Source organism: Artemia sp. Qi Xiang Cuo, chromosome 20, assembly GCF_049724085.1.
Source record: "Artemia sp. Qi Xiang Cuo chromosome 20, ASM4972408v1, whole genome shotgun sequence".
Lineage (NCBI taxonomy): Eukaryota > Metazoa > Arthropoda > Branchiopoda > Anostraca > Artemiidae > Artemia > Artemia sp. Qi Xiang Cuo.
The window spans coordinates 9,930,050-9,949,892 of NC_142813.1; the positions used below are offsets into that span (position 1 = coordinate 9,930,050).

The window sequence follows — 19,843 nt, forward strand, 5'->3', positions numbered from 1 at the left end:
CATACAAGATTTTATTGAAAGTTTTGTCGTAGAAACTTTAAAAGGGCTCATCTGATTGGAAATTGAAAGGGCTAAGGCCATTTTGAATAAATGAAAATGATTAGAGAGTGATTACCGCCCCTCTCACGCCTACCATTTCCCCAAACACATCCAATCAAAATTTTGTGATAGCCATGTTGTTTAACGTAGTGGAAAGTTCTCAAAATTCGGTTCTAAAGGATGACAGCCACCCTAACAGACCTTAGAGTAAGGGTTGTAATTTATGCCCTGGGGGCATATAAGGTGTTTATAGAAAGCGTTGTTGTTTCCAAAAGGGCTCATTCGATTGGAAATAGAAAGGCCTTGTGCTCTTTTGAATAGTCAAAAGTGATGTGAAGGTTTGGCATTTTTATACGAAAGATCGAAATGGGTATAATGTACCCATTTTAATAGTTGAAAGTGATTTAAGGGCAACTAATCCTGCTTCTACTCCCACCTTCCCACGCCAACCCTTTATTTAGTTTTAAGGCAGAAATGGGATTTCTGCTCTTAAAATTTAACCAAATCAAAATAGCGTAAGTGTATCCAAGCTATCAAAGAAAGTAAACAGAATTTTTTGCGAATGGTATCAAGTTTTCTATTTCAGGTCATCTAGAGGAGGTATGAAACTAAATTAAACAGTACTATTTGTATTCAGATTTTTAAAAGGGTGTATGCTGTTAAAAATTGCTGAAAATTATCTCCAGTATACAAATAGCAGGCCAAACAATAAAGTTCTAAAAAACGAAAAGATTTAAATTATTGTTTTCTTTTTCCCTGAAAAGACTATGTAAAACGAACAGACATTGATTTAAAAAACTTTTTCCCACAAAACAAGTTTTTCAAAGAAAAGTAAAGAACTCCATTAAAAAAAAATGAGCAAAAATGAAATCAAATAGTCTACCAAGCGTGAAACTACCAAAAATTAGCATTGATAAATAAATTAAGCCCAAAACGGACAGAAATTACAATTAATAACCGAGTCAAACTCAAAACGAGCAGTAATTAACTTACGTAGGACTCGGAACCCTAATGCCTTTCCAAGGTCCGAACAAAATTTGCACTGCACTGAAAAAATATAAATGAATGTGTATTGTAAGTTTAATATACATATACTGATATTTAGTAATCAAAATGTTAATATTATTTTATTTATTAAAATTATAAAAGTAAAAACATTTGTAATTTTTCAGTAAAGTCTAAATTATTTTCGGGCCATGGGAAGGCATAGGGGTTTTGCGCCCAACTAATTTCTGCTCGTTTTGAGTTTGACTCGGTTAATTATTGTAATTTCTGTTCGTTTTGGGTTTCATTTATTTATCGATGCTGATTTGTGGTAGTTTAACGCTTGATAGATTATTTGATTTTATATTGGCTCATTTTTGGTGTAATGGAGTTCTTTACTTTTCTTAATGGAGTTCAAAAACTTGTTTTGTGGAAAAAGTTTTTTAAATTAATCTTTAAGACAAGCCTAGTGACTACATTAGATATCTATAATGAGAAACACTCGCTTACATTCAGGCATGGCAAAAAAGTAAACATATGTTCTCTTCTGATGATTAGAAAGTAGAAAGGGCGGTGCTACTCCCATGGCTCACCCCTGCTGCCACCTACAACTTTTTTTACATATTTATGTCTGTTTTTATGGTTTTTGTCAGTGAGAATGGAAAAACAGGAATTTTCTCACATTTATGGTTGTTTCTTGGACGGTTATGAGTGTCGGTCAATTTATTTGATGTTTTTCATGGATGTCAACATCAATTTATGTCTGTTTTATGGTTTATGTCAGTGAGAATTTGAAAAATATGAACTTTCTCACTTTTATGGATGTCAACAGCAATTTATGTCTGTTTTATGGTTTTTGTCAGTGAGAATGAAAAAACAGGAATTTTCTCACTTTTATGGATGTTTTCTGGACGGTTATGTGTGTTCGTCAATTTATTTGATGTTTTTCATGGATGTCAACATCAATTTATGTTTGTTTTATGGTTTTTGTCAGTGAGAATGAAAAAACAGGAATTTTCTCACTTTTATGGATGTTTCTTTGATGGTTATGTGTGTGGGTCAATTTATTTGATGTTTTTCATGGATGTCAACATCAATTTATGTCTGTTTTATAATTTTTGTCAGTGAGAATGAAAAAACAGGAATTTTCTCACTTTGATCAGTGAGAATGAATGGATGGTTATGAGTGTCGGTCAATTTATTTGTTGTTTTTCTTGGATGACAACATCAATTTATGTCTGTTTTATGGTTTTTGTCAATTGATTACATAATATCTCCGAACAGATAACACTACCCACTAATTTCCTATCTTATGCTATATAAACAAGGGGTTTCTCACTCCAGGAGCTATATTCAAGCTTTAGTTTTTTGGGGTTTAGGAGGAAAAAAGGTACCTAGGTTAGTTTAGGTTATGTATTTATTATATGCTATGCTTTATCCCCACCCTCCTAATATGCAAATATACAGCCAAAATTTGTTTCTAAACTATTATATTTTTATCCTATTTTGTTTTATTTCACTAGCATTAACCAAACTTAACTTCTCGCATGTTCCCCAGATATTAGAACAGTACATTTTTTTCCTGCATTGCTTTAGTATAAGTGTGATATCCTTTTCACTAATAAATACCTATAATTTTTTGAAGGCCTATAGGATATATGTTCTGAAAATTCAATCGATTATTATTATTGTTGCTGATTTGTCTGTGAGTCCAGGCAATTTGATGGTCATATGGTAGTCCAAAAACTCAGCTGCTTTTGTCTGAGACTATAGGAAGGTAGACCTTATGCCACTTGTGTACCTGCAAATCCAAGCAACTTGTTGGGTCAATCAATTTTGAATGAATTTTGTGGTAGTGTAACTGTCTGAGCTTATAAACTGTGTTGCCTGTCTAAGACTTTAGACAGGTAGACCCTATGCCACTTGTTTGCACACAAGGACAGGTAACTTTTAAGTCAACCAATTTTCAATTAATTTTGTTTTAGTGTAACTGTCTTGGCTTATAGATTGGGTTTTCTGACTGCGTACTGCAAGTCCAGGTGACTTAGTGGTCATGTTAATCCTAAAACTTGGTCAAAATGCCTTAGAATATAGGCGGACAGGCCTACTTGGAAAGTCTACTTGAATTACAATAGAGATGACTAACATGTTTGGGCTGACTCACAACAGACAATGTCTATGGAACTTGCTGATGAAGAAGCATCCTAAGCCTAATTTTCCTGGCCACATAAATTCTCAGGTAGGTTGACTAAGTTTTAGGATTGATATGTGACCACCAAGTTTCCTGAACTGCAATTGGAACTATGAAAGGCCATCTGTATGACTTAGCTGTTTTCTCTATGTATCACTGGGGTAATGTAATTTCTTTTGTATGACATTTTAGTGGATCATATATTAAATAAGAAAACCAAAAAGCATTCTGTATAACTTTTTTCATGTTTCTCTATAATAATTTGATGTTTAAAAAGTCATAGAGAAGACTTTATATCATTCTCCATGTTTAAAGGAAACACAATATTGCCTATTGTTTTGATTTTATAGTGCTTTGTATATAAGAGTAAATGACAATATTTGTTACTTAGAGTATAAAAAACCAATGACTTTAATATGCCTAGTCAAACAGTGCTCACCCGAGTAATTTTTATTTCTAATATAAAAAAAACATAAATTGTATATGCTACTATTATATAGTAACTATGAGGTAGATTTATATCAAAATATTCAAGCAAATCACACAGCCTACTAGGTGTCTTACCTTAGCCTACATAAGGTAGGCTATCAGTGGAAGTCATTAGGTCTGTAAAACTACAATAGGGTAGCCTATATATTGACACTTTCTTTTAGAATCATTAATGTTTACCTTTACACTGCTTCATGGTTAAAAGATCCTGGAATGTCAAAAATCCTAGTAACATCAAGATAGGCCTAGTCTAGCCAAGCTCTTTTCAAAAAGCATTCCTTACAAGTATTTTTCAAAGAAAAGAGCTTTGCTGAACTAGGTTCCGATTTCTGTTTTACCAGAACATACAAGAAAACAACACTTTCTGAGGCTATATGCTGTTTTATTTATTTTTTGGTCATTTTCTGCTGTTTAACAGCACACGTCCTTTATTTTTGAAATTGGCCACGAACTTTCGTATTGGAATACATTATGTAAACAGGCGATTTTTCTCCTTTAAAAATGAATTATCGGTTTTTCACACTAATTTAAGACGTATATGCCTGTGTAAGTTTGCACTTGACCAATTTCATGAATTAGTTTTTATTTTAGGTATCCTTGGTACTTTAAGAGTTTAGAATTTTAGCGTAGAGCGTTAGCTTAGAGTTTTTGTTAGAGTTCTAGATTTTTTTATTTTTAGTTAAGAGTTAAGAATTTTTAGCTTAGAGTTTTAGCTTAGAGTTTTTTTTGAAGTTCTAGGTTAGTTTTATTGAATAGTTTAGAGTTATAGCTTATAATTTTTCTTAGAGTTGAAGTTTAGTTTAGTAATAGTTAAGAGTTTATAGTTATAGCTTAGAGTCTTAGCTTAGAGTTTTTGTTAGAGTTCTAGTTTAGTTTAGATATAGTTAAGAGTTTGAAGTTTTACCTTAGAGACTTAGATTAGAGTTTTAGTTTAGTTGTAGTTAAGATTTTAGAGTTTTTTAGCTTAGAGTCTTAGCTTAGAGTTTTTGTTAGAGTTCTAGTTTAGTTTTAGTTAAGAGTTTGGTGTTTTACCTTAGAGTCATAGCTTAGAGTTTTAGTTAGAGTTCTAGTTTAGTTTAGTTTTAGTTAAGAGTTTAGAGTTTTTAGCTTATAGTCTTAGCCTATAGTTTTTGATAGAGTTCTAGTTTAGTTTAGTTTTAGTTAAGAGTTTAGAGTTTTTAGATTATAGTCTTAGATTAGATTTTTTTGTTGAAGTTCTAGTTTAGTTTAGTTTTAATTAAGAGTTTAGAGTTTTAGCTTAGAGTCATAGCTTAGAGTTTTTGTTAAAGTTGAAGTTTAGTAATAGTTAAGAGTTTAGAGTTTTAGCTTAGAGTCTTAGCTTAGAGTTTTTGTTAAAGTTGAAGTTTAGTTTAGTAATAGTTAAGAGTTTGGAGTTTTACCTTATAGACTTAGCTTAAAGTTATAGTTTAGTTTAGTTTTAGTTAATAGTTTAAAGTTTTTAGATTAGAGTCTTAGCTTAGAGTTTTTTTTAGAGTTCTAGTTTAGTTTAGTTTTAATTAAGAGTTTAGAGTTTTTAGCTTAGAGTCTTAGCTCTAAGTTTTAGAGTTCGAGTTTAGTTTAGTTTTAGTTAAGAGTTTAGAGTTTTTAGCTTAGAGTCTTAGCTTAGAGTTTTTGTTGAAGTTCTAGTTTATTTTAGTTTTAGTTAAGAGTTTAGAGTTTTAGCTTAGAGTCTTAGCTTAGAGTTTTTGTTACAGTTTTAGTTTAGTTTTGTTTTAATTAAGAGTTAAGAGTCTCGAGTTCTTAGCTTAGAGTCATAGCTTAGAGTTTCTGTAGAGTTCTAGTTTAGTTTACTTCTAGTTAAAAGTTTAGAGTTTTAGCTTAGAGTCTTAGCTTAGAGTTTTTGTTAGAGTTCTAGTTTAGTTTAGTTATAGTTAAGAGTTTGGTGTTTTACCTTAGAGACTTAGCTTAGAGTTTTAGTTTAGTTTAGTTTTAGTTTAGTTATAGTTAAGATTTTGGTGTTTTACCTTAGAGACTTAGCTTAGAGTTCTAGTTTAGTTCAGTTTTAGTTACGAGTTTAGAGTTTTAGCTTAGACTCGTATCTTAGAGTTTTTGTTAGAGTTCTAGTTTAGTTTAGTTTTAGTTATGAGTTTAGAGTTTTAAGATTAGAGTATTAGTTTAGAGTTTTTGTTGAAGTTCTAGTTTAGTTTAGAGTTCTAGCTTAGACTTAGAGTTTTAGTTAGAGTTCTAGTTTAGTTTAGTTTTAGTTAAGAGTTTAGAATTTTATCTTAGAGTCATAGCTTAGAGTTTTTGTTAGAGTTCTAGTTTAGTTTAGTTTTATTTAAGAGTTTAGAGTTTTAGCTTAGAGTCTTAGCTTATGTTAAGTTATGTTAAGTTATGTTTAACATTAAGTTATGTTAGTTTAGGTTAAGTTAGGTTAGCCTAAGTACGCGCGCGTACGTAGGCTAACCTAACCTAACCTAACTTAACCTAACCTAACATAACTTAATCTAGCCTAACCTAACCTAACCTAACTTAAACATGGAGAGATGTTTACTAGCTAACCTAGCCTAACCTAACTTAGCTAACCTAACCTAACTTAACCTAACCTGACTTAACCTAACCTAATCTAACCTAACTTAATCTAATCTACCCTAATACTCTAACTAAATCTCTAAGCTAAGATTCTAGGCTAAACCTCTAAGCTATAACTCTTAACTAAAACTAAACTAAACAATAACTCTAACTAAAACTCTAAGCTAAGACTCTAAGCTAAAACTATAAACTCTTAACTATAACTAAACTTTACGAAACTTCAACCCTAACTAAAACTCTAATCTACGACTTTAACGTAAAACTCAAAACTCTTAACTAAAACTAAACTAGAACTAGAACTCTAACTAAAACTCTAAGCTAAGACTCCAAGCTAAAACTCTAAATCCTTAACTATAACTAAACTAAACTTCAACTCTAAGTAAAACTCTAAGCTAAGACTATAAGGTAGAAGTATAAACTCTTCACTAAAATATAATATATTTTAAACAAAAACTATAAGATAATACTCTAAGATAAAAATCTAAACTTTTAAATAAAACTTAATTAAACTACAACTCTAAGTAAAACTCTAAGCTAAGAGTCTATGATAAAAACTATAAATTTTTAATTATTATTTAACTCAATTTAAACTTCACATAAACTCTAAGCTAAGACTCTTAGTCATAAACTCGATAACCTTAACCAAAACTAAACCAAACTAGAACTATAACAAAAAACTCTAAGCTAAGACTCTAAGCTAAAATTCTAAACTCTTAACTAAAACTAAACTAGAACTCTAAATAAAACTCTAAGCTAAGACTCTAAGGTAAAACACAAAACTCTTAACTAAAACTAAACTAAAGTAGAACTCTAGCTAAAAGTCTAAGCTAAGACTCTAAGCTAAAAAACTCTAAACTCTTAACTAAAACTAAACTAAACTAAAACTCTAAGCTAAGTCTAGAAGGTAAAACTCCAAACGCTTAACTATATCTAAAATAAACTGGAACTATAACAAAAAATCTAAGCTAAGACTCTAATTTAAAAATATAAACTCATAAATATAACTAAAATAAACTTCAACTATAACAAAAACTCTAAGATGAGAATATAAGATAAAACTCTAAAATATCAACTAAACTAAAATAGAACTTCGTCAAAAAAAACTCTAAGCTAGGACTCTAATCTAAAAACTCTATACTCTTAAAAGAAAATAAAATAAACTATAACTCTAAAATAAACTCTAAGCTAAGACTCTAATATAAAATTCTAAACTCTTAACTAAAACTAAACTAGAATTCTAAGTAAAACTCTAAGATAAGACTCTAAGGTAAAACAACAAACTCATAACTAAAAGTAAACTAAACTAGAACTCTAACTGAAACTCAAAGGTAAAACATCAAACTCTTAACTAAAATTAAACTAAACTAGAACTCTAACGAAAACTCTAAGCTAAGACTCTAAGGTAAAACTCTAAACTCTTAACTAAAACTAAACTAAACTAGAAGTCTAAGAAAAACTCTAAGCTGAGACTCTAAGGTAAAACTCTAAACTCTTAAGTAAAAATATAAATATAAAAAAAACTATAAGATAAGAATATATTATAAAACAATAAACTCTTAAATAAAAATAAAATAAAATAGAACTCTAACAAAAACTCTAAGCTAAGAATCTAAGTTAAAACAATAAACTCATAACTAAAACTAAACTAAACTAGAACTCTAACAAAAACTCTAAGCTATGACTCTAAGCTAAAACTCTAAACTCTTAACTAAAACTAAACTAAACTAGAACTCCAACAAAAACTCTAAGCTAAGACTCTAAGGTAGAACTCTAAACTCTTAACTAACTAAACGATTTTCAACAAAAACTCTAAGCAACTCTAAGATAAACTCTTAACTAAAACTAAACTAAACTAGAACTCTAAGTAAAACTCTAAGCTAAGACTCTAAGATAAAAACTCTAAATTCTTAACTATGACTAAACTAAACTTCAACTTCACAAAAACTCTAAGCTAAGACTCTTAGCCAAAAACTCTAAACTCTTAACTAAAACTAAGCTAAACTAGAACTATAACAAAAAACTCTAAGCTAAGACTCTAAGGTCTAGCTATAAACTATTAATTAAACTAAACTAAACTATATTTTAAACAAAAAATCTTTGCTATGACTCTAAGATAAATCTATAAACTCTTAGATAAAACTAAATTAAACTAGAACTCTAAATAAAACTCTAAGCTAAGATTCTAGGATAAAACTCTAAAATATTAAATAAAACTATACTAAACTAAAACTCTAAGCTAAGTCTCGAAGGTAAAACTCCAAACGCTTAACTATATCTAAACTAAACTAGAACTCTAACAAGAACTCTAAGCTAAGACTCTAAGGTAAAACTCTAAACTCTTAACTATTACTAAACTAAACTATAACTTTAAGTAAAACTCTAAGCTATGACTCTAAGCTAAAACTCTAAATTCTTAACTGTAACTAAACTAAACTTTTATTCTAACTTAAACTCTAAGCTAAGACTCTATGGTAAAACTCTAAACTCTTAACTAAAACTAAACTAAACTAGAACTCTAAATAAAACTAAGCTAAGACTCTAAGCTAAAAACTCTACACTCTTAACCAAAACTAAACTAAACTAGAACTCTAATTAAAACTCTGAGTATAAGATAAAACTCTAAACTAAAACTAAACTAAACTAGAACTTCAACAAAAACTCTAAACTAAGACTCTAAGCTAAAAACTCTAAACTCTTAACTTAAACTAAACTAAAACTCTAACAAAAACTCTAAGCTGAGACTCTAAGCTAAAACTCTAAACTCTTATCTAAAACTAACTACACAAAAACTATGAGCTAAGACTATAAGGTAAAAAACCAAAATCTTACATAAATATACACTAAACTCGAAATCTAACAAAAACTCTATTGTATGACTATGTTATAAAACTCTAAAAACTTAAATATAGCTAAAGTAAGCAACAGCTCTATCAAAAAAAAACTATTAGATATTAATCTAAGCTAAAACTCTAAACTATTTACTAAAACTAAACTAATCTAAAACTCTAACTAAAACTCTAAGTCTAAGCTAAAACTCTAAACTAAACTAGAAATTCAACAAAAAACTCTAAACTAAGACTCTAAGCTAAAACTCTAAACCCTTAACTATAACTAAACTAAACTAGAACTCTAAGTAAAACTCTAAGCTAAGACTCTAAGCTAAAACTCTAAACTCTTAACTAAAACTGAACTAAACTAAAACTCTAAGCTAAGATTCTAAGATAAAACTCTAAACTAAAACTAAACTAAACTAGAACTTCAACAAAAACTCTAAACTAAGACTCTAAGCTAAAAACACTAAACTCTTAACTAAAACTAAAATAAAATTCTAACAAAAAATCTAAGCTGAGACTCTAAGCTAAAACTCTATACTCGTAAGCAAAACTAAAATAAACTAAAACTCTAAGCTAAGACTCTAAGGTAAAACTCCAAACTCTTAACTATAGCTAAATTAAACTAGAACTGTAACAAAAGCTCTAAGCTATGACTCTAAGCTAAAACTCTAAACTCTTAACTAAAACTAAACTAAACTAGAACTCTAACAAAAACTCTAAGCTAAGACTCTAAGCTAAAATTCTAAACTCTTAACTAAAACTAAACTAAACTAGAACTCTAATTAAAACTCTAAGCCTAAGCTAAAACTCTAAACTATACTAGAACTTCAACAAAAAACTCTAAACTAAGACTCTAAGCTAAAAACTCTAAACTCTTAACTAAAACTAAACTAAACTAGAACTCTAACAAAAACTCTAAGATAGGACTCTAAGCTAAAACTCTAAACTCTTAACTAAAACTGAACTAAACTAAAACTCTAAGCTAAGTCTCTAAGGTAAAACACCAAACTCTTAACTATAACTAAACTAAAACTAAACTAAACTAAAACTCTAAGCTAAGTCTCTAAGGTAAAACACCAAACTCTTAACTATAACTAAACTAAACTAGAACTCTAACAAAAACTCTAAGCTAAGACTCTAAGCTAAAACTCTAAACTTTTAACTAGAAGAAAACTAAACTAGAACTCTATCAGAAACTCTAAGCTAAGACTCTAAGCTAAAACCTCTAGACTCTTAACTCTTAAATAAAACTAAACTAAAACTCTAACATAAACTATAATCTAGTCCAATAATATAAAATTCTTTAATACAAACTAAAACTAAAATAAACTAGAGATTAAGCAATAGCTCTTAAAAAAGAAAAAACTATAAAAACTATTATATATTAAATAAACTAAACTAGAACTCTAACAACAAATATAATCTAGGACTCTCAGCTAAAATTCTAAACTATTAACTAAAACTAAAATAAACTAAAACTCTAGCAAAACTCTAAGCTAAAAAACTCTAAACTCTTAACTAAAACTAAACTAAACTAAAACTCTAAGCTAAGTCTCTAAGGTAAAACTCCAAACTCTTAACTATTACTAAACTAAACTTCAACTTTAACAAAAACTCTAAGCTAAGACTCTAATCTAAAACTCTAAACTCTTAACTATTACTAAAATAAACTTCAACTTCAACAAAAACTCTAAGCCATGACTATAAGCTAAAACTCTAAACTATTAATTAAAACTAAAGTAAACTAGAACTACTACAAAAACTCTAAGCCAAGACTATAAGCTAAAAACTCTAAACCCTTAACTAAAACTAAATTAAACTAGAACTCTAACAAAAACTCAAAGCTAAGACTCTATGCTAAAAACTATAAAATATTAACTAAAAATAAACTATACTAGAATTCTAAAAAAAACTATAAGCTAAGACTCTAAGTTATAACCCAAAACTCTTAACTAAAACTAAACTAAACTAGAGCTCTAACAAAAACACTAAGCTAGTACTCTAACCTAAAAAACTCTAAAATCTTAAATAAAAATAAAATAAAACTCTAAGCTAAGTCTCTAAGGTAAAACTCCAAACTCTTAAATATATCTAAACTAAACTAGAAGTCTAACTAAAACTGTAAGCTATGACTCTAAGCTAAAACTCTGAATTCTTAACAATTACTAAATTAAACTTCAACTCTAACTAAAACTCTAAGCTAAGACTTTAAGCTAAAACTCTAAACTATTAACTAAAACTAAACTAGAACTTCAACAAAAACTCTAAGCTAAGACTCTAAGCTAAAAACTCTAAACTCTTAACTAAAACTAAAATAATCTAGAACTCTAACAAAAACTCTAAGCTAAGACTCTAAGCTAAAATTCTAAACTTTTAAAGTACCAAGGATACCTAAAATGAAAACTAATTCTTTAAATTGGTCAAGTGCAAACTTACACAGCCATATACGTCTTAAATTAGTGTGAAAAACCGATAATTCATTTTTAAAGGAGAAAGATCACCTGTTTACGTAATGTATTCCAATACGAAAGTTAGTGGCCAATTTCAAAAATAAAGAACGTGTGCTGTTAAACAGCAGAAAATGACCAAAAATAAATAAATCAGCATATAGCATTAGAAGGTGTTTTTTTCTTGTATGTTTTTGTAAAACAGAAATCGGACCCTAGTTCAGAAAAGCCCTTTTCTTTGAAAAATATTTTAAAGGAATGCTTCTTGAATAGAGATTGGCTAGATTAGGCCTAGTCTTGATGTTCCTAGGATTTTTGGCATTCCAGGATCTTTTAACCGTTAAGCAGTTTAAAGGTGATCATTAATAATTCTAAAAGAAAGTATCAATATATAGGCTACCCTATTGGTAGTTTTGCAGACTTAATGACTTCCACTGATAGCCTACCTTATGTAGGCTAAGGTAAGACACCTAGTAGGCTGTGTGATTTGCTTGAATATTTTGATATAAATCTACCTCATAGTTACTATATAATAGTAGCACATACATCTTATGTTTTTTTTTACATTAGAAATACAAGTTACTCGAGTGAGCACTGTATGACTTGGAATATTAAAGTCATTGCTTCTTTATACTCTAAGAAACAAATATTGTCATTTACTCTTATATACAAAGCACTATAAAATCAAAACAATAGGCAATATTGTGTTTCCTTTAAACATGGAGAATGATATAAAGTCTTCTGTATAACTTTTTAAACATCAAATTATTATAGAGAAACATGAATAAAGTTATACAGAATGCTTTTGGTTTTCTGATTGAATATATGATCCACTAAAATGTCATACAAAAGAAATTACATTACCCCAGTGATACATAGAGAAAACAACTAAGTCATACAGATGGCCTTTCATAGTTCCAATTGCAGTTCAGGCAACTTGGTGGTCACATATCAATCCTAAAACTTAGTCAACCTACCTGAGAATTTATGTGGCCAGGAAAATTAGGCTTAGGATGCTTCTTCATCAGCAAGTTCCATAGACATTGTCTGTTGTGAGTCAGCTCAAATATCTTAGTCATCTCTATTGTAATTCAAGTAGACTTTCCAAGTAGGGCTGGCCGCCTAGAGTCTAAGGCATTTTGACCAAGTCTTAGGATTAATATGTGACCACCAAGTCACCTGGACTTGCAGTTCGCGGACAGAAAACCCAATCTATAAGCCAAGACAGTTACACTAAAACAGAATTAATTGAAAATTGGTTGACTGAAAAGTTACCTGTCCTTGTGTGCAAACAAGTGGCATAGGGTCTACCTGTCTAAAGTCTTAGACAGGCAACCCAGTTTATAAGCTCAGACAGTTACACTACCACAAAATTCATTCAAAATTGGTTGACCCACCAAGTTGCCTGGATTTGCAGGTGAACAAGTGACATAAGGTCTGCCTGCCTATAGTCTCAGGCAAGGCCAGCTGAGTTTTAGGACTAACATATGAACATCAAATTGCCTGGACTCACAGACAAACCAGCAACAATAATAATAATCGATTAAATTTTCAGAACATATATCCTATAGGTCTTCAAAAAATTATGGGTATTTATTAGTGAAAAGGATGTCACACTTATACTAAAGCAATGCAGGAAAAAAAGGTACTGTTCTAATATCTGGGGAACATGCGAGAAGTTAAGTTTGGTTAATGCTAGTGAAATAAAACAAAATAGGATAAAAATATAATAGTTTAGAAAAATATTTTGGCTGTATATTTGCACATTAGAAGGGTGGGGGTAAAGCATAGCACATAATAAATACATAACCTAAACTAACCTTGGTACCTTTTTTCCTCCTAAACCCCAAAAAACTAAAGCTTGAATATAGTTCCTGGAGTGAGAAAGCCCTTGTTTATAGAGCATAAGATAGGAAATTAGTGGATAGTGTTATCTGTTCGGAGATATTATGTAATCAATTGACAAAAACCATAAAACAGACATAAATTGATGTTGTCATCCAAGAAAAACAACAAATAAATTGACCGAAACTCATAACCATCCAGAAAACATCCATCAAAGTGAGAAAATTCCTGTTTTTTCATTCTCACTGACAAAAACCATATAACAGACATAAATTGATGTTGACATCCATGAAAAACAACAAATAAATTGACTAACACTCATAACCATCCAAAAAAACATCCCTAAAAGTGAGAAAATTCCTGTTTTTTCATTCTCAGAGACAAAAACCATAAAACAGACATAAATTGCTATTGAAATCCATGAAAAACAACAAATAAATTGACTGACACACATAACCGTCCAGAAAACATCCATAAAAGTGAGAAAATTCCTGTTTTTTCATTCTCACTGACAAAAACCATAAAACAGACATAAATTGATGTTGACATCCATGAAAAACATCAAATAAATTGACCGACACTTATAACCGTCCATGAAACAACCATCAAAGTAAGAAAATTCCTGTTTTTCCATTCTCACTGACAAAAACCATAAAACAGACATAAATTATGTAAAAAAAGTTATAGGTGGCACCAGGGGTGAAGCATGGGAGTAGCACCCCCTTTCTACTTTAGAAAACTACTGAATCTGACTGAAACAAATACTCCGGAGAAATACTGACTTCAGCTACCATCTGTATAACCCAAAAGTTAATGACTAAATACTATAGACAATTTCCAATTATATGTAGTAAGAAAGTGGGTAATGTAGGATATAAGCTTTAAAAACTTTGAAAATGTTCTCGTTTTTAGGATTTTTAACTTTTCCGATAGCAGAGATTTAAAGTAATATTGTCTCAGCCATGTAAATAATAGCATCTCAACCATGGAAGAATAATAGTGTCTCTTCTGAATAAAACTTTATTTTCGTATTTTGTTATGCGTCAAATTGTAAATCTATATGAATGGTAGACCGAACACAATAAGGATGAATTATTTTAAATTTTACAAATTTATTCTATAACCTCCACCTCTAATAAAATTTGGTTTCTTGTGAATAGCTTAGGGATGTTGGATATAATTTCAAAGTTAGAGATCCAGAACAGGAAATTCAAAGGTATAGCTTATACAAATATCCCTCCGTCGTTGTCTTTTCTTGCTTTGTTTATTGCTTATTTTTCCCTTATGCTTTTTCCCGTTGATATTCCACTTGTATATTATTTTTTTAGGTTTGGCTTATATATAAAAATCATAGGAAGCGCAATCGCGCTGCCTAAGTAAAGAGCGATGTTGGCACAATATATTATTTATTATTTATTTCTTTAGAACAAGGCACTTCGTATCGAAGGAGTTGTTGTAGTAACTTCTTTAAGGGATCATTTGATTGGAAGTTGGGATGGCTTGTGCCCTTTTTAATAGTCGAAAGTGATTGGAAGGCAACTAACACCCCTTCCACGCCCGCCATTTCCCCCAACACATCCAATCAAAATTTTGAGATAGCCATTTCGTTCAGCGTTGTTGATTTGCAGATAGAAATTATGTTTTTGAGGAGGGCACTCCCCCACAGCCCTCAGGACAAGAGTTGTAAGTCATGCCCTAGGGCCATATAAGGTTCTTATAGAAAGCGTTGTCATAGAAACTTCAGAAAAGGCTAATTTGATTGGAAATCCAAAGAACTAGTGCCCCTTTTAATAGTCGAAAGTGATTGGAGGGCAACTAACCACCCTCTCACGCCCACCTTTTCCCCGAACACATCCAATCAAAATTTTGAGATAGCCATTATATTCAATGTAGTTGAAAGTTCTGGAAATTAGGTCTTTTAAGATGACAACACCCCCCCCCCCTCGCCAACAACCATCAAGGCAAGGGTTGTAAGTTATACCCTGGGGGCAACAAAAGTTTTTATAGAAAGCGTTATCGTAGAAACTTCAAAAATGGCTCATTTGATTGAAAATTGAAATGGCTAGTTCCCTTTTCAATAGTCGAAAGTGATTGGAAGGGAACTAACACCCCTTCCATGCCCATCATTTATTCAAATACATCCAGTAAAAATTTTGAAATAGTCATTTTTTTCAAAGCAGTTGAAAAGTCCGTAAACTATAACTTTGAGGATGACACTCCCCCACAGCCCTTATGGTAAGGGTTATAATTTATGCCCTGGGGTATATAAGGTTTTTATTGAAAGCTTTTTCGTAGAAACTTGAATGAGCGTAGGCTGATTCGATTGGAAATTCAGAGGGCTAGTGTCCTCGTTAATAGTCGAAAGTTATTGGATGGCAACTAACCACCCTCTTACGTCCACCTTTTTCCCTAACACATCCAATCAAAATTTTTAGATAGCCATTTTGTTCAACGTAGTTAAAGGTCTTAGACGTTAGGTCTTTGGGGATGATAACCCCCTCAGAGCCCTCGGGGCAAGAGTTGTAATTTATGCCCTGGGGGCATATAAGGTTCTTATAGATAGTGATGTTAGAAACTTCAAAAAGTGTTCATTCGATTGGATATGGAAGGGCTTGTGCCCTTTTTAATAGTCGAAAGTGGTTGGAGGATAACTAACAGCCCTCTCACGCCCACCATTTCCCAAAACAAATCCACATCTCATCACTTTACTGAAAAAAATACAAATGAATGTGCATTTTTCAGTTTAATATACATAAACTGATATTTGGTAATCAAAATATTAATATTATTTGATTTATTAAAGTTATAAAAGTAAAAACATCTATATTTTTTCAGTAAAGAGCAAATTATTTTCTGGCCTTGGGAATGCATAGGGGTTTTGAGCCCTACTCAAGTTGATTTCCGATCATTTTGAGTTTGAATCCGTTATTTATTGTAATTTCTGTTCGTTTTTGGTTTCATTTATTTATCGATGCTGATTTGTGGTAGTTTTAGGTTAGCTAGATTATTTGATTTTATTTTTGCTCATTTTTAGTTTAATGGGGTTCTTTACTTTTCTTTGAAAAAATTATTTTGTGGAAAAAGTTTTTTAATTAATAGATAAATAAAAACAAACTATTTCCACTATAAATTGCTTCTGAGGTTGTAGAGTTTGTTTGAATTGCAAATTTTCATGCACTTTTTTAATAGACAATAAAATAATTCCTTTATTACAGTTCATACTAGCTTTTCACGAAAGGGTAACAGAGAGATGCAAAATGGGGAATGGGGTGGGGGTGAGGTGAAAAGAGGAATACGAAAAGCAATGTGAGCATGCTATCAGTTGAAATAAAAACAGTGTTTAAATGAATTTGAAAAAGATTATGCAGTTAAGTAAGTGTTTTTCATATGTCACCAGATGTCTCAAATTGAAAGCACAGTTCAAATCCTATATGAACCTTTGGTACTATGATGATAGTTTTGCAGCTTAAATTTGCAGTAAATAATCTTTCTTAGTAAAAATAAAAAATAAATGCACCCCCCCATATCTTACCACTTAAATTTTAAACTACGTAATCTTAAAATCCATTTTAATACTAAAAATGTTGGAGTCATTCAAGGCTACTAAAAAATGTTTTATTCCATGTTCATTTTAAACATTGGGCTTGGTAAACTCTAATTTAACAATTAGAGAGATTTAAACTTTACCCAAAATTCTTATTTGAAAAGAGAAAAAAACGACCGAAACAAAAAGTAATTAAAAAATAATATAAGTGTTTAGTTGTTTTCGTATTTGAAAGGTATGCCTTATGATTTGACAAATATTTAGCAATAATAGATTTGCAGAATTTGCCCTTTAGTAGCTCCCTTCTAATCTGATTTTGCACTTAAGCAGTTTTCAAGCACCGAAACTTTTCTTCACTGCTTCGTAAGTCAAGTATTTGAAGTAGTTTACACCATTGGTCACTATTGACCTAGCAGTTACGACAAGTCAGCTAGAACTGACCAAATAATGATTAGCCCTCGCCCATCTCACTCTGTAAAAAGTATCTACATTTGCGACCTTCCAATTAGTTTCTAGTTTTATTTGTCACATATATTGTTCTAATGTGCTCTTTGTGTGATATTGTCGTCTCAACTTAATCTTGAGTGCTTGCTGGTAATTCATACCCATATAGAATTTGAAGTGGGAATTTTGCTCAAGATTCTTGATTTAAAGAATTGCTTTCGAAGGAAAATGTATATTAAAAAGAATATACAATTTTCCCTGGTTTCGTGTTTGAAAAAGAATGTAAAAGGTAAATAATACAGCATTGAGCCTAAAAGTCCCTACAAGCGGTGCAGATCTCCGTTTCATTGCCCTTCAGCCGGGAAGTGTAATGGTGAGGGAGGGTTGGGGGCCAGCCAAGTTGGGGTTTGGCACTCCTATCCTGTTTACCTTCCCCAGATTTCTCCAGGAACCTATTTAGAGCTGGGTCGACTTTGGCTAAGCTTGCAGAGTCCTGCCACTGACCCCTGTTCCGAACCAAATAGTCAGTGACACTAGGACTCAAACCCCTCGGACACTAAGCTAGGATCACCGAAAGGTTTAGTGTTTTAAAGGTACTACTAAATATGGCTGCTACTTACAATTTCTACATTTACCAATTTCCAGATATTATACTTTCCGAACGGTTATTTGTAATTTCTGATACTCTCATCTCAGCCTAGTTTGGGGTGCTTGCTGGTGCTCTACTCCAATCTTAGTCTATATAAAGCCTACAGATTTCCTATTTTCCAACTAGTTTGCAATGACCAATTGGTTATTTCTGATATTTTCGTCTCGGCCTTAGTTCCATTCTCAGCTTGTTCGTGTTCTATTCCCCATCTCACTCTAAATAAAGCATTTATACGTGCCATTTTTCAAATAGTTTCAAAAGTGTAATTGGTCATTTCTGATGTTCTCATCTCAGCCTAATTTGGGGTGTTTGCTGGTGCTCCATTCCTGTCTCACTCATATAAGCATCTATAGTTGTCATTTTCCAACTAGTTTCCAAAGTGTTATTGGTCATTTCTGATGTTCTCATCTCAGCCTAATTTGGGGTCTTGCTGGTGCTCCATTCCTGTCTCAATCATATTAAGCATCTATAGTTGTCATTTTCCAACTAGTTTCCAAAGTGTTATTGGTCATTTCTGATCTCAGCCTAATTTGGGGTGTTTGCTGGTGCTCCATTCTGTCTCACTCATATAAAGCATCTATAGTTGTCATTTTCCAACTAGTTTCCGAAGTGTTATTGGTCATTTCTGATGTTCTCATCTCAGCCTAATTTGGGGTGTTTGCTGATGCTCCATTCCTGTCTCACTCATATAAAGCATCTATAGTTGTCATTTTCAAACTAGTTTCCTAAGTGTAATTGGTCATTTCTGATGTTCTCATCTCAGCCTAATTTGGGGTGCTTGCTGGTGCTCAATTCTGTCTCACTCATATTAAGCATCTATAGTTGTCATTTTCCAACTAGTTTCCAAAGTGTAATTGGTCATTTCTGATGTTCTCATCTTAGCCTAATTTGGGGTGTTTGCTGATGCTCAATTCCTGTCTCACTCATATAAAGCATCTATAGTTGTCATTTTCAAACTAGTTTCAAAAGTGTAATTGGTCATTTCTGATGTTATCATCTCACCGTAATCTAGGGCGCTTGCTGGAAGTTTCGTCTTGAGAGTAATTTAGTAAATTTATTGCCAGTGTTCAAGCTCGATGCATTTGTCAATGAAAAATGAAGTCTTTGGCAAGGTTATACCATTTCTTTTATTTTCAAAATAAAACTACTTTTTCCCTTGAAAATCAAGAGAAAATTTAAAAGTTAAAAGAAGCAAAAAGGAAAATGAAAACACGCTTTTTCAATGGAACAAAATGTTTCAGAAATCAAATCTAAAACAAGCAGGAATGAGAATATGAGATTTAAAGGAATACAAATTCAAATACACCACAAAGTATAAATTTATTGGAGTACAAATTGCCACTAACAAGAATAATGATGACACTCCTGAGACCTCTAAAAGGCTAGAGTGTATTTTCCTTTACCGGTCCAATATTAGTAATATTTAGGTAACTTGAACTTTACCAGGGTTTAACATTTGCATCTTACTTTCATTCATTTTCTTATTTTTATTCTATTCTTTTTCTATCCTGTTTCATTTTTTTTGTTAAAATGTATACAGGGAGTCTCGTTTGTTTTGCCGTTTGTGTTCGCATAATTTAAGTTCCTTAACTGGTACATTGCATTACTTACGTCACACCCAAACAAAAAATATTTCCGATCTGTTATCCGTTCTATCTAAAAGTCCTATTTAAATATCCTTCTCTTACCAAAAATATTTGGGTGACTCAGACTTTACCAATGTGTAACAATTACATCTTATTTTCATTCGTTTTCTTATTTTCATTGAATACTTTTTCTATTCTGTTTCATTTTTTTCTGTTAAAATATATGCAGGGAGTCTTG

At 31.2% G+C, this 19,843-nt stretch overlaps 1 protein-coding gene across 1 annotated transcript in view; it reads left to right on the top strand.

Annotated features, from left to right (window-relative positions):
* LOC148939854 (uncharacterized) overlaps window positions 1-19,843 on the top strand; it is a 450,089-nt gene that overhangs the window by 41,974 nt on the left and 388,272 nt on the right. The gene's annotated exons all lie outside the window — the stretch shown is intronic.